Source organism: Coregonus lavaretus (genome assembly GCF_964263955.1).
Source record: "Coregonus lavaretus genome assembly, chromosome: 5".
NCBI classification, from domain to species: Eukaryota; Metazoa; Chordata; class Actinopteri; order Salmoniformes; family Salmonidae; genus Coregonus; species Coregonus lavaretus.
In genome coordinates, this window is record NC_139992.1 from 19,515,889 (window position 1) to 19,530,687 (window position 14,799).

At 41.3% G+C, this 14,799-nt stretch overlaps 1 pseudogene across 1 annotated transcript in view; it reads right to left on the reverse strand.

Annotated features, from left to right (window-relative positions):
* Positions 1-2,812, reverse strand: part of LOC311128830 (interleukin-1 receptor type 1-like) — a 17,916-nt pseudogene extending 15,104 nt beyond the window's left edge. The window contains exons 1-3 of the transcript in view: positions 2,622-2,812; positions 2,345-2,525; positions 1,011-1,200 (exon numbers count right to left, since the gene is read on the reverse strand). The product of the transcript in view is annotated as an interleukin-1 receptor type 1-like (transcript). The remainder of the gene's footprint in view (positions 1-1,010; positions 1,201-2,344; positions 2,526-2,621) is intronic.
* Positions 2,813-14,799: the final 11,987 nt, after the last annotated feature.

The following is a 14,799-nucleotide window of genomic DNA, read 5'->3' on the forward strand; positions in this document are numbered from 1 at the left end:
TTGCTTGTTGTCTCTGATTGGGAACCATACTTAGGCAGACGTTTGGCAGTTGTGTTTTGTGGGATCTTGTTCCGTGTTGGTTTGTGTTTGTTACCAAGGACTTCACGTATCGTTTTGTTGTTTTTGTTCGTGTGGTGAATATAAATAAAGTATGTTCGCATTCCACGCTGCACCTTGGTCCGCTCCTTTTGACGATCGTGACACTCTGTGTGCAATAACAGTGTTTCAAATGATTTTTGAATGACTACCTCATGTCTGTACCCCACACATACAGTACAATTATATGTAAGGTCCCTAAGTCAAGCAGTGAATTTCAAACACAGATTCAACAACGAACCCAGGGAGGAAAACCTGGTTCCGTCTGCTTTCCACCAGGTACTGGGAGATGAATTCACCATTCAGCAGGTCAATAACCTTAAACACAAGGCCAAATCTACACTGAAGTTGCTTACGAAGAATACAGTGAATGTTCCTGAGTGGCCGAGTTACAGTTTAGACTTAAATCTGCTTGAAAATCTATGGCAAGACCTGAAAATGGTTGTCTAGCAATGATCAACAACCAACTTGACAGACCTTGAAGAATTTTGAAAAGAATAATGGGGAAATGTTGCACAATCCAGGTGTGGAAAGCTCTTAGACACTTACCCAGAAATACTCACAGCTGTAATCTCTGCCAAAGGTGATTCTAACATATATTGACTCAGGGAGTTGAATACTTATGTAATCAGATATATTAGTGTTCTATTTTTCTATTTTTTTCTTTTTTTAATGTTAGACTTTTTCTTACACTTTGACATTACAGGGTATTTTGTGTAGATTGTTAACAAAAAATGACTATTAAATCCCTTTTAATCCCACTATGTAACACAACAAGATGTGGAGAAAGTCAACTGGTGTGAATACTTTCTGAAGGCACTGTATCTCTGTAATGGCTGTGGTAAGGATTGGGGGTATATGGTAATAATCTGTGGTTAGGGACAACCTTTATGAGCTGTGCCAACAAAACTCACCGTCCACCATACCGTTGATGGTCTCTGAGATCCTGCCGCTGAGCCCTTCCAAGTTAAAGGTCATGGTGCAGGTGTAGAACGCATGGTCCTCAGGAATGACCGCTTCTACTCGGAGTAACTCCGTAACACTGTTATTGACATAGCTAAACCTGTTCCACAATGGGTCATCTTTCACAATGGGTTCACAGCCCTGAAAGGTTTAAAGTAGAAATCCACACTGAAAGGTAGTGGTAATGGAATGGAATATCATAGTAATGGAATATGGCTAATAAAACAAAATGAATACACAATTACAGATAAGTTGTGATAATGTCTTACCTTAGAATACCTACTCTCAGAACTATTCAATGCAGTACAATGTGTGAGAGCAATGAACAATGTAAAGAGTATATACCGTATCTGATGGAACATTGTTCAAATGTAGTCACTAGTAGTAATAACCCCACATTCCTATAGTTTTAAACACAAATTAAGAATACATAGAGACAGACTGAATGACTGAAAAGAAAGAGTTCAAACAGGCTTTCCAGCACTGTCAGGCAGGGGCAGACTGGGACCAGAAATCCGCCATGGCATTTCTGACACACCAGACCATTTTTCCCTTGAGGACCCGACATTGGCCCATTTTCTTTCCTTGAGGCCCCCAAAAGGCCCATTTTTGTCACTGTGGACCCCGTTATTACATTTACATTTTTTACATTTTAGTCATTTAGCAGATGCTCTTATCCAGAGTGACTTACAGTTAGTGAGTGCATACATTTTCATACTGGCCCCCCGTGGGAAACGAACCCACAACCCTGGCGTTGCAAGCGCCATGCTCTACCAACTGAGCTACAGGGGACTACATCATGTCCAAATGTATCTCAAATTGATTTGAACATGATTACATTTTACGTTTTAGTCATTTAGCAGACGCTCTTATCCAGAGCGACTTACAGTTAGTGAGTGCATAAATGTTTCATACTGATGCGCGACAAATGCCAATATCGGTCAAATGACTTGAATGAGATTTGTGCCACAAATGCCAAAATGCTTCCATGTGACAACAGTGCAAGGGAAACCAAACCAAAGCACGTTGTTGTTATACCTTGTCCATAGACTGGCCTACAGGGTAAGGAAACCAATGTCATTGTAATTTGGGTGAACTTTGGGTGAACAAATTTGGTTATTAGCCAGATAATTATAATTATGTAAAAAAAAAAAAAAAATGACAATCCCATTGGGCTAAATATGTACCAGCCCATCCGGCATGGCCAGTCCACCCCTGCTGTCAGGCGTTCCCTCTCAACACTCTCCCATTGCACTGCACTGTCTGTTTACCCCATAGGACTCACCTTGTACCACTGAATGGAGTAATTGTCCACTTCCCTGATATGGTCACTCAATGGGCAGTTCAGAAAACCGGTGGCTTTGTTGGTCAGGACCTGGTCGGCCTTTTCTGGTCGACCGCATTCTTCTGGGTTGGTGTGGTTCACAATCAGTAAGGCCGGTTTCTTATAGCACTGGGAGGGTAGTCTGTTTATCAAAGGTAACAGAAAAGATTTACAGCACACACACACACACACACACACACACACACACACACACAGCAGACAAAAGTATTGCCCCTACCTCACAACACACTCATAGTTTCCAGCATCCTCCATCGCGATGTTAAAAATCCACAGTGTCTTTCCCCGCGGCAGAGTCTTTCTTGTCTCCCTGGTCAGCTCTCTCCCAGTCCTTGGGTCATACCATGAGATGTTATAGGGGATGCTGCGGTAGTCAGACATATTGAGGTCCACCAGGGTGGATGTTAACATGGCAGCATCACCGGAAACTGAAAACACCCGCTCAACCTCTCGTCCTTTGTCCTCACAGAGATCTGCACACAAAGAGTATATAAAGTAAAGTAAAGACAAACATGCGGCACAGGGACTGTTTGCGGACCACCATCTTTTTTATTGAGGCCACCTCTTAAAGAAAAACACATTGGAGAAATGATGCACGGCAAAGAAATTATGCAATTATTACGCGTGTCATGTAGTATGCATAGACAGAGTTTTTACAGAGATGGTCCATTCAAAATATATCTCTTCACAACAAATTCTCCACAAAAAATTTATTAAATAAAAGAACACTGATGGTGTTAAATCAATACTGAAAGTGTTGAGTCTGTGGACCCATATAGACACCAGAACAGTGTTAAATTAACACACTGATTAGTGTAAAGCCTTTTTCAAATATTCCCACAGTGCCTTGCCTTTCAAGCAAATTGTAGAGTTACCACCATTGTATTTGTTAGTGACAGAGAGATGGTTGTTGCATTCATCCATTTTTGGTCCTACGGACTTCGAAAAGTGAGATCCTAAGTGAATATGTTGTCATAAAAAATATATATATATTTAACACTATGCCATACAGTGCATTCGGAAAGTATTCAGACCCCTTCACTTGTTCCACATTTTGTTACGTTACATCCTTAAATAAATGTGTTTTTTTCCTTATCAATCTACACACAATACCCCATATTGACAAAGCAAAAACAGGTTTTACATTTTTTTTGCAAATCAATTAAAAACTGAAATACCACATTTACATAAATATTCAGACCCTTTACTCAGTACTTTGTTGAAGCACCTTTGGCAGCGATTACAGCCTCGAGTCTTCTTGGGTATGGCGCCACAAGCTTGGCACACCTGTATTTGGGGAGTTTCTCCCATTCTTCTCTGCAGATCTTCTCAAGCTCTGTAAGGTTGAATGGGGAGCATCACTGCAAAGATATTTTCAAGTCTCTCCAGAGATGTTCGATCGGGTTCATGTCCGGGCTCTAGCTGGGCCACTCAAGACCATTCAGAGGCCTGTCCCGAAGCCACTCCTGCGTTGTTTTGGCTGTGTGCTTAGGGTCGTTGTCCTGTTGGAAGGTGAACCTTCGCCCCAGTCTGAGGTCCTGAGCGCTCTGGAGCAGGTTTTCATCAAGGATCTCTCTGTACTTTGCTCCGTTCACCTTTCCTTCGATCCTGACTAGTCTATAAGTCCCTGCCGCCGAAAAACATCCCCACATCAAGATGCTGCCACCACCATGCTTCACCGTAGGGATGGTATTGGCCAGGTGATGAGTGTTGCCTGGTTTCCTCCAGACGGGACGCTTGGCATTCAGGCCAAAGAGTTCAATCTTGGTTTCATTAGACCTGAGAATCTTGTTTCTCATGGTCTGAGAGTCCTTAGGTGCCTTTTGGCAAACTCCAAGCGGGCTGTCATGTGCCTTTTACTGAGGAGTGGCTTCCGTCTGGCCACTCTACCATAAAGGCCTGATTGGTGGAGTGCTGCAGAAATGGTTGTCCTTCTGGAAGGTTCTCCCATCTCCATAGAGGACCTCTGGAGCTCTGTCAGAGTGACCATCAGGTTCTTGGTCACCTCCCTAACCAAGAACTTTCTCCCCCGATTGCTCAGTTTGGCAAGGCTGCAAGCTCTGGTAAGAGTATTGGTGGTTCCAAACGTCTTCCATTTAAGAATGATGGAGGCCACTGTGTTCTTGGGGACCTTCAACGCTGCAGAAAGGTTTTGGTACCCTTCTCCATATCTGTGCCTCGACACAATCCTTTCTTGGAGCTCAACGGACAATTCCTTTGACCTCATGGCTTGGTTTTTGCCCTGACATGCACTGTCAACTGTGGGACAGGCGTGTGCCTTTCCAAATCATGTCCAATCAATTGAATTTACCACAGGTGGACTCCAATCAAGTTGTAGAAACATCTCAAGGATGATCAATGGAAACAGCATGCACCTGAGCTCAATTTCGAGTCTCATAGCAAAGGGTCTGAATATTTATGTAAATACTTGTTTCTTTTTTTTTGGTAAACATTTCTAAAAACCTGTTTTCGCTTTGTCATTATGGGGTATTGTGTGTGGATTGATGAGGAAAAATGTGCATTTAATCAATTTTAGAATAAGGCTGTAACGTAACAAAATGTGGAAAAGGTGAAGGGGTCTGAATAGTTTCCAAGTGCACTGTATTTATTTCATAAGGCTTTATTTTGTGGGCATAGTTTTAACCTAATAAAGGAGCCTGAAACTCATACACGTCACTTTGAACTAAAACCATGCCCATCATTATTATATTTCCCAGCTTGCTCTATCGCAGGATGATTGTTTTTAGAATTGTTTGTTTCAATATCTATATTTGTGCAGGTGCATTGATTGATTGATTAATCTTATGCTACACAAAGACAAATAAGTGTTTGTATCCCTTTAGTCACAAATGTAAACCTTTTATTCTGAGAGTGTAACACAAGGGCCTGAAACCCATGGTTTACACGCCATATCAGGCCTGCAAGTCACATTATGCTAGCTTGCAAGGTGATATGTAATTCCTATTGGAATCCAATCAGTGGGTGGAGATCCAACAGTTGGAATAATTATTCACCTGAAACCTGCATTCAGAATGACTGCCTGTCTTTTTCAACTTCCTGATTTGAACTAACTGATTGGATTAGTTTAGAAAAATGTATGTCATTTATATTTGTGTAGCATAAGATTAATCAGTCAATCAATGTACGTGCACAAACATAGATATTTTAACAAACAATTCTGAAATATCAACCTGCAATAGAGCATGCTGGGAAATATGATAATAATGACGTGGTTTTGGTTCAAAGTGATATGTATGAGTTTCAGGCCCCTATAAAAGGGTAAAACTTGGCCCCCAAAATGACGTGTGGTATTGTGTTAAACATATATATTTTTAATGATAACATTCACTTAGGATCTCACCTAATACTGGGTGAAGTCCATAGGACCGAAAATGGATGAATACATCAACCATGTCTCTGTCAATAACATATATAGTCATTGGTGATAACTCTACAATTTACTCAAAAGGCAAGGCACTCTGGGAAATATTTGAATAAGGCTTTACACTAATCTGTAAATTAATTTAACACTGTTCCGGTGTTTATATGGGGTCCATAGACAACACTTTCAGTGTTGATTTAAAGGTCATGAATAGTTAAAATGTTGTTTTTCATGAAATGTGATGATATTTGAAGGAAACCAGATCAAAGTATGATGACTAAAGTATGATAAGTTATACATTGATAAAGTTTGATCATAAAGTTACTGGTCCCCTCCCCCATGTCAAATACTTGGATTCATTATTTAGGGGACAACGTGACATCACCTTAACTCTCATTTTAATACACCACTGGTACTGTAACATGATATTCTCTTACCTAATTTAAATAAGTACCGCCTTTTAACCAACATCGGAGAAGACATGTTTGCCGAGGGGCATGGTTTATACAGCTGGATAGCTACTCTACTGGCGCCAAAATGTGACTGAATGGTGTCAGCAAATATAATTACAAGTTTACCCTATCAATCTATGGCAAATATTCTTATATGTTTCCCCTTTCATCTGTGTCTGGTGTTAGCTAGTTACTGGCTAGCGAGGTCTTCATCCAGCATGGAACAAAAGGGGGGGAAGGGTCATTCAAAACTCTGACTCAGTTGTCATGTCAACACATCCGTCAGTGCTGCTGTGAAACACATCACAAAAGACATGCCAAACGGGAGATGTATATATATATATACACTGCTCAAAAAAATAAAGGGAACACTAAAATAACACACCCTAGATCTGAATGAATGAAATAATCGTATTAAATACTTTTTTCTTTACATTGTTGAATGTGCTGACAACAAAATCACACAAAAATTATCAATGGAAATCAAATTTATCAACCCATGGAGGTCTGTATTTAGAGTCACCCTCAAAATTAAAGTGGAAAACCACACTACAGGCTGATCTAACTTTGATGTAATGTCCTTAAAACAAGTCAAAATGAGGCTCAGTAGTGTGTGTGGCCTCCACATGCCTGTATGTCCTCCCTACAACGCCTGGGCATGCTCCTGATGAGGTGGCGGATGGTCTCCTGAGGGATCTCCTCCCAGACCTGGACTAAAGCATCCGCCAACTCCTGGACAGTCTGTGGTGCAATGTGGCGTTGGTGGATGGAGCGAGACATTATGTCCCAGATGTGCTCAATTGGATTCAGGTCTGGGGAACAGGCGGGCCAGTCCATAGCATCAATGCCTTCCTCTTGCAGGAACTGCTGACACACTCCAGCCACATGAGGTCTAGCATTGTCTTGCATTAGGAGGAACCCAGGGCCAACCGCACCAGCATATGGTCTCACAAGGGGTCTGAGGATCTCATCTCGGTACCTAATGGCAGTCAGGCTACCTCTGGCGAGCACATGGAGGGCTGTGCGGCCCCCCAAAGAAATGCCACCCCACACCATGACTGACCCACCGCCAAACCGGTCATGCTGGAGGATGTTGCAGGCAGCAGAACGTTCTCCACGGCGTCTCCAGACTCTGTCACGTCTGTCACATGTGCTCAGTGTGAACCTGCTTTCATCTGTGAAGAGCACAGGGCGCCAGTGGCGAATTTGCCAATCTTGGTGTTCTCTGGCAAAAGCCAAACATCCTGCACGGTGTTGGGCTGTAAGCACAACCCCCACCTGTGGACGTCGGGTCCTCATACCACCCTCATGGAGTCTGTTTCTGACCGTTTGAGCAGACACATGCACATTTGTGGCCTGCTGGAGGTCATTTTGCAGGGCTCTGGCAGTGCTCCTCCTGCTCCTCCTTGCACAAAGGCGGCGGTAGCAGTCCTGTACTGGCCTGTCTCCTGGTAGCGCCTCCATGCTCTGGACACTACGCTGACAGACACAGCAAACCTTCTTGCCACAGCTCGCATTGATGTGCCATACTGGATGAGCTGCACTACCTGAGCCACTTGTGTGGGTTGTAGACTCCGTCTCATGCTACCACTAGAGTGAGAGAACCGCCAGCATTCAAAAGTGACCAAAACATCAGCCAGGAAGCATAGGAACTGAGAAGTGGTCTGTGGTCACCAACTGCAAAACCAGTCCTTTATTGGGGGTGTCTTGCTAATTGCCTATAATTTCCACCTGTTGTCTATTCCATTTGCACAACAGCATGTGAAATTTATTGTCAATCAGTGTTGCTTCCTAAGTGGATAGTTTGATTTCACAGAAGTGTGATTGACTTGGAGTTACATTGTGTTGTTTAAGTGTTCCCTTTATTTTCTTGAGCAGTGTATATATACACAGTGGGGAGAACAAGTATTTGATACACTGCCGATTTTGCAGGTTTTCCTACTTACAAAGCATGTAGAGGTCTGTAATTTTTATCATAGGTACACTTCAACTGTGAGAGACGGAATCTAAAACAAAAATCCAGAAAATCACATTGTATGATTTTTAAGTAATTAATTTGCATTTTATTGCATGACATAAGTATTTGATCACCTACCAACCAGTAAGAATTCCAGCTCACACAGACCTGTTAGTTTTTCTTTAAGAAGCCCTCCTGTTCTCCACTCATTACCTGTATTAACTGCACCTGTTTGAACTCGTTACCTGTATAAAAGACACCTGTCCACACACTCAATCAAACAGACTCCAACCTCTCCACAATGGCCAAGACCAGAGAGCTGTGTAAGGACATCAGGGATAAAATTGTAGACCTGCACAAGGCTGGGATGGGCTACAGGACAATAGGCAAGCAGCTTGGTGAGAAGGCAACAACTGTTGGCGCAATTATTAGAAAATGGAAGAAGTTCAAGATGACGGTCAATCACCCTCGGTCTGGGGCTCCATGCAAGATCTCACCTCGTGGGGCATCAATGATCATGAGGAAGGTGAGGGATCAGCCCAGAACTACACGGCAGGACCTGGTCAATGACCTGAAGAGAGCTGGGACCACAGTCTCAAAGAAAACCATTAGTAACACACTACGTGTCATGGATTAAAATCCTGTAGCGCACGCAAGGTCCCCCTGCTCAAGCCAGTGCATGTCCAGGCCCGTCTGAAGTTTGCCAATGACCATCTGGATGATCCAGAGGAGGAATGGGAGAAGGTCATGTGGTCTGATGAGACAAAAATAGAGCTTTTTGGTCTAAACTCCACTCGCCGTGTTTGGAGGAAGAAGAAGGATGAGTACAACCCCAAGAACACCATCCCAACCGTGAAGCATGGAGGTGGAAACATCATTCTTTGGGGATGCTTTTCTGCAAAGTGGACAGGACGACTGCACCGTATTGAGGGGAGGATGGATGGGGCCATGTATCGCGAGATCTTGGCCAACAACCTCCTTCCCTCAGTAAGAGCATTGAAGATGGGTCGTGGCTGGGTCTTCCAGCATGACAACGACCCTAAACACACAGCCAGGGCAACTAAGGAGTGGCTCCATAAGAAGCATCTCAAGGTCCTGGAGTGGCCTAGCCAGTCTCCAGACCTGAACCCAATAGAAAATATTTGAAGGGAGCTGAAAGTCTGTATTGCCTAGCGACAGCCCCGAAACCTGAAGGATCTGGAGAAGGTCTGTATAGAGGAGTGGGCCAAAATCCCTGATGCAGTGTGTGCAAACCTGGTCAAGACCTACAGGAAATGTATGATCTCTGTAATTGCAAACAAAGGTTTCTGTACCAAATATTAAGTTCTGCTTTTCTGATGTATCAAATACTTATGTCATGCAATGTGATTTTCTGGATTTTTGTTTTAGATTCCGTCTCTCACAGTTGAAGTGTACCTATGATAAAAATTACAGACCTCTACATGCTTTGTAAGTAGGAAAACCTGCAAAATCGCCAATCAAATACTTATTCTCCCCACTGTGTATATATATATATATATATATATATATATAAATAAAAATGACATCATTGATGCAATTTCAATGTTGTTTGAGTTGCTTTTTGTGTCACCAAATTTGCTTGAGATGATTTTACTGCAACACTGCTCACTGCATCCAAGTTGCTTGACATAGGTGTTTCAAAGAGCTGTCAGTCAAGGCGAACTAATTAATATAAGCTCCCCCCCCACTCAGCCTGTCTTTTTCAACTTCCTGGTAGTTAGCCATGAGAGAAAAAGTACTTTTCAGAATGACTGTTCAGGACCTTTAAAACTATTTTTTTTTTAACACTGGAGAATTTGCTGTGTGCTAAACCTTTCAGAACAACAAGAAACATGCACACAGATATTTACAGGGTTGCTATATCAAAGGATATAATTCCATCAACACCCACCAGAGGTCAGAGTTAAGTCATGACAAAGTGAAGGTTATGTTTCTGCCTATAGAGCTATTAAATTGATACAGTTTAATTCAATCAGTACTTCTAGCTGTCCTCGTAACATGATTGATTGATTGATTGATTAATTAATGGCTGATGAATTCTGTTGGTAAAGTTCATGCTACTGACCTCCTACTGCCTTGGCGCTGCCAGTGAGACAGAGGAGTGAGAAGAGTGAGAGCTGCAACATCTGACTCATTTACATTTTAGTCATTTAGCAGACGCTCTTATCCAGAGCGACTTACAGGAGCAATTAGGGTTAAGTGCCTTGCTCAAGGGCACATTTACGTCATTTAGCAGACGCTCTTATCCAGAGCGACTTACAAATTGGTGCATTCACCCTATAGCCAGCCATAGCTGAAACAAAGAGACACACAGAATCACTTGTGAGTTTTAGTCAGGCATTGCCATAATAGGCTCAAACAAACTATCAGAATCAAGGGTCACATCACACTGTCCAAAATCTTCAGCAAGCGAAATGATCTCACACACAAAAGTATCATGCTTTCTTCTGACCATCCACTGAATCCCTTACACACCCCAGAGCTACACAGCAAATTATCCAGTGTTAAATCAGCACTGAGTGTTAAATTAACACTGAAAGTGTGGACCCCTATAGACACTGGAAAGTGTTCAATTAGCACACTGCTTGGTATAAGAATATATATATATTTTTTTTTTATTGTATTATTTGTTTCCCAGAGTGCCTTGCCTTTCAAGTGAATTGTAGAGTTACAGTACTATCCATGACTGTATTTGTTAGTGACAGAGACATGGTTGTTGCATTCATCAATTTTTTGTCCTAGGGACTTCAACAAGTGAGATCCTGAGCGAATATGTTATCATTAATAGTTTATTATTTAACACAATGCAATATGTATTTCATATGGCCTAATGTTAAGGGCCTACACTCTGACCAAAACAAATGTTGAATTAACACTCATTGTTAATGTTAATAACCAGAGTTGAAACAAAACCACGCCCATCATAATCATATTTCAAAGCGTGCTCTATTTCAGGTTGATTTTAGGAATTTTTGTTTCAATATCTATGTTTTTGAATTGAATTGATTAATTAATGTTATGCTTCTCAAATATAAATGTCATACATTTTCTAAACTAATTCGGTACGTTACTTGTATTTATTGCACCCGTTACTGAAATGGTTGTTCCAGTTTAGATGCTTCAGGTAGTCTCATAATATTATTTAAGTTTTCCCAATCCTGGCAGTCATTCTGAATGCAGGTTGCGGGTGATATAAAATTCAGAAGGTTGGATATCCCCATTCCGGCTGGATTTCTATCGGAATTAGACATAATTCTGCAAGCCAGCATAATGTGACAGGTTGCGTGAATAACCCAACATGTTGGATATTTTGGATTATCCAAACATGGTTTAATTTAACCATCATTTGGGTGTTTATTCACTTTCTTTTTGGGTTGACCAAGCAGCTTGGTCTTTTTAATATAATCCATAGGTTATTTTCAGGGGGTGTGGCTTTTAGATAGTTATTTTTGGCCATCTGTGAGAGTAAGTATAATTCCTGTTGATCATGTTAATTCTGTACACTGCAATGTTACATTTCCATTTAATATTATTGCACATCACATATTCTAATACATTATTATTTACGTATTGCACTAAAGTGGTTACTATCCCATTGGGGACATCGCATTATGATTTGCATAGGCTTTTAAGGAGCTCATATTCTTCTGCAGGCATAATTAAAGCTACAAAAAAGTCAGCGTTCAACCGTAATATGTGCTAACAATTCAACAGAACAGATTAACATCATTTACATTTACTCTCACGGGTGGCCAAAAATAACTTCCTGAAAGCCACGCCCCTACTGCGCCATGCCTCCATCATTCTGATTTGACCCACTGGGTCATATCTCAATAACCCAGCATCACCAAACAAACCTTGCTCTTTTAAAAAAACAACCAAACTAAGTGACCCAATGCCTGCAACCCAATAGTTCGGTCATCCAAACAACCCTGAGTGTACGGGGAGCTTATAGTCATGAGCTCGCCTTGACTGACAGATCTGTGAAACTTCTATGTCAAGCAACTTCGATGCAGTGAGCAGTGTTGCAGTAAAATCATCTCAAGCAAATTTGGTGATACACTCAAACAACATTGAAATTGTGTCAATGATATCAACATTTTTTTTTATACATGTCCCGTTTGGCATGTCTCTTGTGACGCAGTTCACAAGAGCACTGATGGATGAGTTGACTTGACAACTGCGTCAGAGCTTTGAACGACCCTTCCCCTCCTTTTGTTCCATGCTGGCTGAAGACCTAGCTAGTCAGTAACTAGCTAACACCAGACAGAGATGAAATGGGAAACATAAAAGTATCTTTGCCATAATTATATTTGCTGACACCCAACAGTCAAATTTTGGTACCAGTAGAGTAGCTGTCTAGCTATATAAACCACGTCCCTATGCAAACATACCTTCTCCGATGTTGGTTACAAGGCGGTCCTTAAATTAGGTAAGATAATATCATGTTGCCATTGGTGTGTTAAAATGGGAGATAAGGAGATGTCAACTTGTCCCGTTAATAATGAATCCAAGCGTTTGACATGGGGCACGAGTCCAGTAACTTTATGATCAAACGTAATCAATGTAGAATCTACAGTCATTTTTCATACTTTGGTCATCATAGTTTGATCTGGTTTACTTCAAATATCATCAAATTTCATGAATAACATGATTTTGACTGTTCATGACCTTTAAATAGTTACATTTGAATGATAACATGTTCACTTAGGATCTCACTTGGTGAAGTCCATAGGGGAATTTGCTGTGTAGAGGCAATTTGGGTAAGGCCTTTACGGAAAACAAATAATATTTGACTACAGGAGTCACCACGGTAGTCAACAACCACAGCCCGTGGCGGGCAGGCAGGCAGGCTAATACCTCATACCTCATACCTGGAACAGGGCCAGACACATTCCCCATTCCACCACAGGAAGACTGACTGACTGACTGACTGACTGACTGGTAACATCTCCAGGGCTCTGCTGTTAAATGGATAACTAAAGCTAAGACATAGAACAACTCTAACGGAGAGAGAAAATGATCACCAGGGGTGAGCAACCCTAACCCTGGAGAACAACCCTGCTGCACTCAAACCCTTAATAAGAACACCTGATTCTACTTGCTGCTCACCAGGACGTTGATTAGTTGAATCAAAAATCAAATCAAAGTTTATTGGTCGCATATACAGTTTAGCAAATGTTATAAAGTCATGAGGTCAGGATTGTGAAAGCTACGTTTCCTGTTTCCAGCTAGTCTGGATTGACTTGAGTCTAGGACTTTTCAATTCCCTCCTTCAATACAAGCTTCACTCTTTATCAAGGGGGGATGTTTGGTTGACTGGCCAGTTTATACTAAGTCTGACAGACACACTTCACAGTGGAGGTGTATACCTGTTTAACTGTATAACAGTTGTTATTACTAAGTTATCAACTGTGAGGTGTCACACTGTCACACTTATGTCAACTTGTAATGAGAGTGATATCAAATGTACATTCTGGAGTTTGTCTGAAGTTTAGTTCGATATCTTTGCTTTATATTATGTAACAGCATAGTGTCTATTTCTGGATGGTGTACCATTGGCGATACGCATTTACATTTCTGTCATTTAGCAGACGCTCTTATCCAGAGCGATTTACAGGAGGAATTAGAGTTAACTGCCTTGCTCAAGGGAACAAACCGATTTTTCACCTAGTCGGCTCAGGGATTCGAACCAGTGATCTTTTAGTAACTGGCCCGTGCTGTTAACCGCTAGGCTACAGTGATAAGGCTGTGCCTTGACAGAAGCACTACAAAATGTTGAGACAAAAGTCCTAGTAGGCACCAGAATCGAATCTACATCTGTGCTCCCATTTGTCCATGTTTCTTAGAAATCATTTGTATGGTAACATTTTGTGATACTCAACTCATCCTGTGGTATAAGCACATTCATACAGTAACTGTTTCATAACACCTCAAATTAATGTCAATATACTGAAGGTGTCTGTGCACACTTTAGAAAGCCATATGACACGGTTATGACGCTCATTATTCAATTAAATAATGGGACACAGAGGTTGGTAAATGACATAACATGTTATAACATCTGGTATGTAGACTCTTTTGTAGCATGTAATAACATATGATATAAGTTGTCATGCAGACTGTATAATAGCAGTTGTTATTAACAGTTGACATTAGAGAATATGACAACAGGATGAACAGTTATAACTCGTTTTATATCATCTTATGCCGTTACTCATTACTATTTATAACTACTTATGACAGCTTATGACAAATGGTATAATGTGTAATATAGCTGTTATAAAGGCTTTATGAATAAGGACACCTACAGTAAAGTGTTGACCGAAATGGCCACTTAACGGCTTTAGTCAACCAGCTACAGTAACAATGTCTACCCATTGAAATGGATGGTGGAAAAGCTCTCTGGTGAGAGAAGTAGATTATTAAGATGGTTATAGTAAGTAATTTAATTAGTGGACGATCGCCACATCCGGCATAGGGGAAAATGATTGAAAGTTACTTTCCCACACTGTGTCAATGTAATTACTCATATCTGACATGATTGACCTCTCACAATGAACCTGATAACTGATGTTAGAGACGT